General features: G+C 43.9%; 1 protein-coding gene across 2 annotated transcripts in view; it reads left to right on the top strand.

Annotated features, from left to right (window-relative positions):
* FAR2 (fatty acyl-CoA reductase 2) overlaps positions 1-6,988 on the top strand; it is a 153,061-nt gene that overhangs the window by 126,010 nt on the left and 20,063 nt on the right. The window lies entirely within an intron of this gene.

Genomic DNA, 6,988 nt, shown 5'->3' with positions numbered 1-6,988 from the left:
GTAGAGGTGGTTTCTCACTTCTTAATGAGCTTGCATGGTCACTAGAGACAAGTAGAGCAGATAGTATGAAAGTGCAGAAGAAAGTCAGACCTACAGGGGTTCTGCAGCTTTATATCTGTGTGACCTTAAGTAGGTTCCTTGGCCTCTCTGAGCCTTAGTTCCTTCATTTGCGAAGTGGGGCTAACAACAATGCCCATCTTGTAGCGATGATGAATTGAGTTTTATGAAGCAGTTGCACTAGAGTGTTGAATAGCAGTTAATCGGTTAATAAAGAAGAACTAATAGGTAAGCAGAAATCCTCCCAGATCTGGCAGAAATTGCCCGTCTTTTGGTCTATTAGGCCCAGATACACTTTCCTTATTGTCCCATTGAGAAGGAAAAATAGCATTTGTCTCTTCTTGCCTGCTAATAGGAACCACTTTCTTCTTAGGACGTGACCATGGTCTCAGACTAAGTACATTTTTGTTTTCGGTGTCTTCATTATTCTGTCCAGTTTACCAAGTTTACCTTGTTTAAAAAACAAAACAAACAAACTCTGCAAAAAAAGTAATACAGCAGAGAAAATAGACTGTTTCATAGTGCAGTTTGTCAGATTTTAATTTCATATAATACTGGTATTTCTATTTCAGATGTACTTTTTTAAATGAAGCTTAGCTAAATCAAGAGTTCATTCCCTTCAGGGCAAACATTTTTATCTCCTACAGCTCTGAGAATAGATATTTTTACCTGTCATTTTAAAATATCCAGGACAAAGAAGAATGAAAGTCATCTAAAGGACCCGGAGGTTACCTAAAGTCACTGATAAGCGATGATTTGCTTAACTGGTGCAAAGGAACCTTCTGAGTCCAGAGCTTGTCGGGATGGCTGGAGAAAAGATGCTCCGACACCCAGAGTCGGTATACGAGAGCAGATGTGGAAACCCCCAGTGTTTTCAGACAGAATCGAATTGTCTGTCAGTCAGCTGCCCTCTACAGTGCTGTCTCTTGTTAAATGTGGTGCTTATGTATTTGCTGCACCCAGAAAAGGGGCAGACCTGCTTTGATTCCAGACTCGACTGCTGAGACTCCAGAGGCCCACTCCACTGTTGACCTGTCCAGGCCCCTGACAGATCACAGCACGATGTGAGGCAGCACTGAAAGTCTCGGAGAGTTTGCCAGAGAAAAGAGATAGGGAATGAGATTCAGTTCTTCCCCAGTAAGGGGCTCCTCGAGGTGCTCCATAGCACTTCCTCCCTCCCAAGCTGTGTCCAGACACTTTATACCCCTAGATTTTATTTTCTTTTTAATTTTTTTTAACGTTTATTTATTTTTGAGACAGAGAGAGCAGAGCATGAACGGGGGAGGGTCAGAGAGAGAGGGAGAGACAGGATCTGAAACAGGCTCCAGACTCTGAGCTGTCAGCACAGAGCCCAACGCGGGGCTCGAACTCACGGACTGCGAGATCACGACCTGAGCCGAAGTCGGATGCTTAACCGACTGAGACACCCAGGCTCCCCTATAACCCTAGATTTGAAATAAGAATAAACTCATCTCCCAGAAGAGGAGTTGATTTATCTTCAGGTGTTCAGCACTTTCCATCCTTTGCCACTATCTATCCCCTGGTAAAGGCAGGTAATTGCTACCTGATTTATGATCAACCTGTAATTGACATTTGTACAAAATTTATGTCTCTCTGTCATGTAATGCTCTCCAAGGTGTATAATTATTCTTAAAAATAGGCAGCCAAACAGAACTAAAAATGAAATAACTTTTGTCTCCACAGAGTACATTTTGCATGCACTTAAGGAACCAAGGTTTGTTTTTTTGTTTGTGTGTTTGTTTTTTAAACAGGGAAAAGTCATAAGCGCACGTGATTCACTCACAGTGTTACATTCAAGACCACATTCCAGCATCATCTCCGGCAGCCCTCCCTTGCCACATTGAAGTAGTCTGTCCTCTCCCTCATACCTCTCTGCCTTGGCTCGTGACAGTTCTGTTTCTGGAAACTACTTGCACCTCTGCTTCCCTGGTTAATTCCTACTCAGACATCAGAGCTCTCCCCTGGAAGCCATTGCACTGAGGCGGCCTCCTCTGGAGTTGCCGTCGTCCCCCGTGTCCATCTTTATCATTGCTCTTACAAGGGTTATTCTAAAATAGCTGGTTATTTATCTGTGTTCTCTCTTGTGCGGTGAGTTTCGCAAAGGAAGAGAATGTCTCTTGTTTCTTCTTGCTTTCATTGCCAGCTCTTGGTAGGGACTCAAATATTTGCTGAATGAAATGAAATTTTGTTGATGGAATGAGATGACCATTTTTTGCACTGTCCTGGCTGACGTTTGTTTTCTTGTTTGCTCGTTTAGACAAACGTGAGAATAGACGGCAGAATTCCATAGCAAGCTTATATTTGGGGGTGTGAAGTCCTATGTGTAAAACACCTGTATGCCCATATCTTATCCCTATTTCTGAAAGCCCATTTTTTTCTTCTTTTTAAAAAATGTTTCTTTCTTTTGAGAGAGAGGTAGTGCAAGTGTGTGCAAGCAGGGGAGGGGCAGAGGGAGATGGGGAGAATCTTAAGAAGGCTCCACGCTCAGCACAGAGGACATTGCGGGGCTGTATCTCGTGACCTTGAGATCATGATCTGAGCTGAAACCAAGAGGTGGATGCTTAACCGACTGAGCTACCCAGGCGCCCCAGCCACATTTGAATAGTAACTGAAATTAGGAGTTAATGCTTCTTATTAGTATGACAAACATGGCCATTGATCAGCATTAAACAATGGGCTGTTCTCTCTCTTCTACCTGCCGGTGTCCTCTGCCCTTGTCCCAACTACCACAGACACTTGGTCATGGAATTGTGCCACCATTCTTACTCATGTCCCTGCCTTTATATTTCTAGCTTCTAAAGTTGGTGGTATTTACCTTTAGAAACTCATGTGCACGACTAGATCAGAGATTGCCAATGAAATTCCAGTTTTCCAGAATAACAGCTTAAGTAGAATTTTTTTTAAGTTTATTTATTTTGAGAGGGAGAGCATACATGAGGGAGTGCTAGCCCCAGGAAGGGGCAGAGAGAGAGGTAGACAGAATGGGGGAGAGAGGATCCCAAGCAGGCTCTGCACTAATGCGGGGCTCGATCTCACCAACTACGAGATCGTGACCTGAGCAGAAATCAAGAGTCAGATGCTTAACCAACCGAGCCACCCAGGTGCCCTTAGAATGTTTATTGTAAAAATGCACATGACTGACCAGAAAAGATAGGGCTTTGGAATTGGTGCTTTCCATATTTTTCAGGCCAAGTTACCACCTCGTAGGGGAGACAGAAGAAAAGGATTTTTGCACCTGTATAACAACTTGAGATAACTAGAGTCGGGAACTAGAAAAGTGGATCCATAAATATTTACTGCTTTATATAGCATACTTAAAACAGTCTAGTAAATATGCATTAAGAAGGGAAGGACAGCTATGAATCATCACTGAGCAATTATTTTGAGTAAAGACACTTTAACAGACATTCAGTTCCTGACCACAATATTCTAGGGTTGATATTATCATTACTGCTGTACTAATAAAGGAACAAAAGCTCAGAAAGGCTAAGTAACTCTTCAGAAGTCTCTCAGCTAATAAGTCACAGAGACACCATTTTTCTCCATGGCCACATGATTCTGGTCACATGGCTGCAGTCTTTTCAGTACACCCACATATTTGGCAGTGTAAGAGATTAAAAGGTGCTTCTTAAAATATAGACCGTGTTCTCATGGAGCTCATAATAAAACACAAGACAAAACAGGGTAGAATTATATATGGAGTGTGGTAGAGGAAGTGGGACATATTAAGTTTGATGGAGTTGGCGGAGGTAGAAAGGCTCTGTAAACACAGGCAGGCATAGGACACAGACTTCGAAGAGGAGGGCACATACCAGCCACCGCCACTGGAGCAGGAAAACCGGGCACATGTTTGGGATATGGCTGTCAGTCCACATCGGCCACACGTGTGTTACATGTAGGGAAGGTGCTAGAGGTCAAGCTGGGAAGATGTCTGGGGCCATACTGAGATTTTGAGTACCATGTAGAGGATTGTACTTAATTCTGTAGGCACTGGGGATACACCGAAGGAGGGTCGTGTGTGTGTGTGTGTGTGTGTGTGTGTGTGTGTGTGTGTGGACTGGGGTGGCTTTGGTTATTTGTTCCATTTTGTTTTAATCAAAAAAAGACTTTGATGAAAATGGGCTTTAGGCACATTAATATGGTCGTGGGGGCAGGGGGATAGGTCCACATGGGCAGTCACCAGAGGCAGGGAGAGCCATCACTGGCCATGGAGAGGGGAGGAGAGGGGTCCTAGGACTGGAGAGGGGCAACAGATATAAAAAAACACCCCTGTATCTGGGGAGAGAAAAACCAATAGGACATGGCAACTGCTTCACACATGTGCTTGCACATGCCTGTTGGGTCAACCATCAGATCCGGACACCCACAACTGTCACGGCTTCTGTCTCTGGTGCCAGGGATTTAATTCTCTTAAAGTTCAATTCTACTGAAATTTTTACTCCAAGAAGCAATGCCTTTTTGAAACCTAATGCCAAATCATTCAAGTCTTAAACTTGTGGAGCGGTGCTCTTGTAAATTGGCGATTTCCCACTTTGCCTGACCCTAAGACTCACCACTCCACTTGTTAAAAACAAAGATTATCAAAATGTCACCCCTAAAGACTGATTTAGTGGTTGTAAGATGGTACCCAGGGATCTGAACTTCTGTCAAAGGCCCCACATAAGTCTTACCGGTGAGCAGGCAAGTTTGGGAAATCATGCCTCGGAGTGCTTTTTCATTCAACAGCTCCATTGGACATGGGGTCAGTCATGTTCCAGCCATCAAATCACCTCTGCTCCCCTACTCTCCTAACTTTGTCTTTCAATTCCTAGATGCTTTACTTGATGACAGGTTACAGATAGATTTGTACCTACTAAACATCACACTCTTGAAGTCACCTGGCGTCTAGAAGCACAGCTAATCTGCCATGTGCTTTTTTTTTTTTATTCTCTTTTTTTTTCTTCATCATATGAAGTTTATTGTCAAACTGGATTCCATACCACACCCAGTGCTCATCCCAAAAGGTGCCCTCCTCAATACCCATCACCCCCCTCCCCTCCCTCCCACCCCCCATCAACCCTCAGTTTGTTCTCAGTTTTTAAGAGTCTCTTATGGGGGCGCCTGGGTGGCGCAGTCGGTTAAGCGTCCGACTTCAGCCAGGTCACGATCTCGCGGTCCGTGAGTTCGAGCCCCGCGTCGGTCTCTGGGCTGATGGCTCAGATCCTGGAGCCTGTTTCCGATTCTGTGTCTCCCTCTCTCTCTGCCCCTCCCCCGTTCATGCTCTGTCTCTCTCTGTCCCAAAAATAAATAAACGTTGAAAAAAATTAAAAAAAAAAAAAAAGAGTCTCTTATGCTTTGGCTCTCTCCCACTCTAACCTCTTTTTTTTTTTTTTCTTCCCCTCCCCCTTGGGTTTCTGTTAAGTTTCTCAGGATCCACAGAAGAGTGAAATCATATGGTATCTGTCTTTCTCTGTATGGCTTATTTCACTTAGCATCACACTCTCCAGTTCCATCCACTTTGCTACAAAGGGCCATATTTCATTCTTTCTCATTGCCATGTAGTACTTCATTGTGTATATAAACAACAATTTTTTTTATCCATTGATCAGTTGATGGACATTTAAGCTCTTTCCATAATTTGGCTATTGTTGAGAGTGCTGCTATAAACATTGGGGTACAAGTGCCCCTATGCATCAGTACTCCTATATCCCCTGGGTAAATTCCTAGCAGTGCTATTGCTGGGTCATAGGGAAGGTCTACTTTTAATTTTCTGAGGAACCTCCACACTGTTTTCCAGAGTGGCTGTACCAGTTTGCATTCCCACCAACAGTGCAAGAGGGTTCCCGTTTCTCCACATCCTCTCCAGCATCTATAGTCTCCTGATTTGTTAATTTTGGCCACTCTGACTGGCAGGAGGTGATATCTGAGTGTGGTTTTGATTTGTATTTCCCTGATGAGGAGCGACGTTGAGCATCTTTTCATGTGCCTGTTGGCCATCCGGATGTCTTGGTCAGACACTGACAGCGATCAGCTGTGACAAATATGAAGGGAAGTCAGAGGTCAGAAAGTAGTTTTGCCTTGGTGCCGAAGAACACATTGTTAACACTAAGAAAGTTTATTTCAGGGAAAAGGAAAACACTAATTTTAATATTTGTGGGTTTATTGTCAGGATTGCATGGCCTTATGATGGCATCTGAGCAGCTGACCAACAACAACAACAAAAAAAATCCCTGAAAATTCTGTGTAGTTTTAATGTTACCGGGCTTTAAATACAAACCAGAGCAGGGTTACACTGTTTCCTAAACAAAATGAATACTTTTCATATTATCCGACCACTGGAGGCCAGAATAGGTACTCAGGAAAAGTTTAGAGGGAAATGCGGAGGCCAGTTCACCAGGAGCATTAGGCACAGATATACCCGTCTCCCCAGTAAAAAGTTTACATTTACTCTGAAGCCAACTCTGCCAAGTTGAAGTTGGTCGACATTTAGCCTTTCAGCTCTTCAACACTTTTCATCACTGCCAACTGGAATTTTTAACTCCCAATTTTGCTTCCTACTCTACAAATCCGTCTCCTTTCTTCCCTTCCCACCATCTCCCTACAACCCCACCTCCTTCTGTGTTCACTCGTTCTCTCTTATCATCGTCCATCTCAGCTCCCCAAACACTATGCAGAACACACACTGGCCAATCAAGACTGCCATGTGGGGAGAGCCCTCATTGACTGAATAAGGTACCTGGAAGCAGAAGGGGACTGGATACAGGGAGAAGAAACAAAATCCCTGCTCTCTTGGACTCCTTAGAAAGTGGGGAAACTGACACATGAGCAAGTGCATACAGAATGATAGTTGCAATGATCAAGGGAAGAACATAATTCAGATGAGAGGGGAGAAGGAACGTCACCAGGAGGCAACAGACAGCTTCACCTGACA

The sequence above is a fragment of the Herpailurus yagouaroundi genome, unplaced genomic scaffold, assembly GCF_014898765.1.
Source record: "Herpailurus yagouaroundi ecotype Mexico unplaced genomic scaffold, PumYag 166, whole genome shotgun sequence".
Lineage (NCBI taxonomy): Eukaryota > Metazoa > Chordata > Mammalia > Carnivora > Felidae > Herpailurus > Herpailurus yagouaroundi.
The sequence above is the reverse complement of the archived record's forward strand: the minus strand, read 5'-3'. Positions and strand labels throughout refer to the sequence as shown.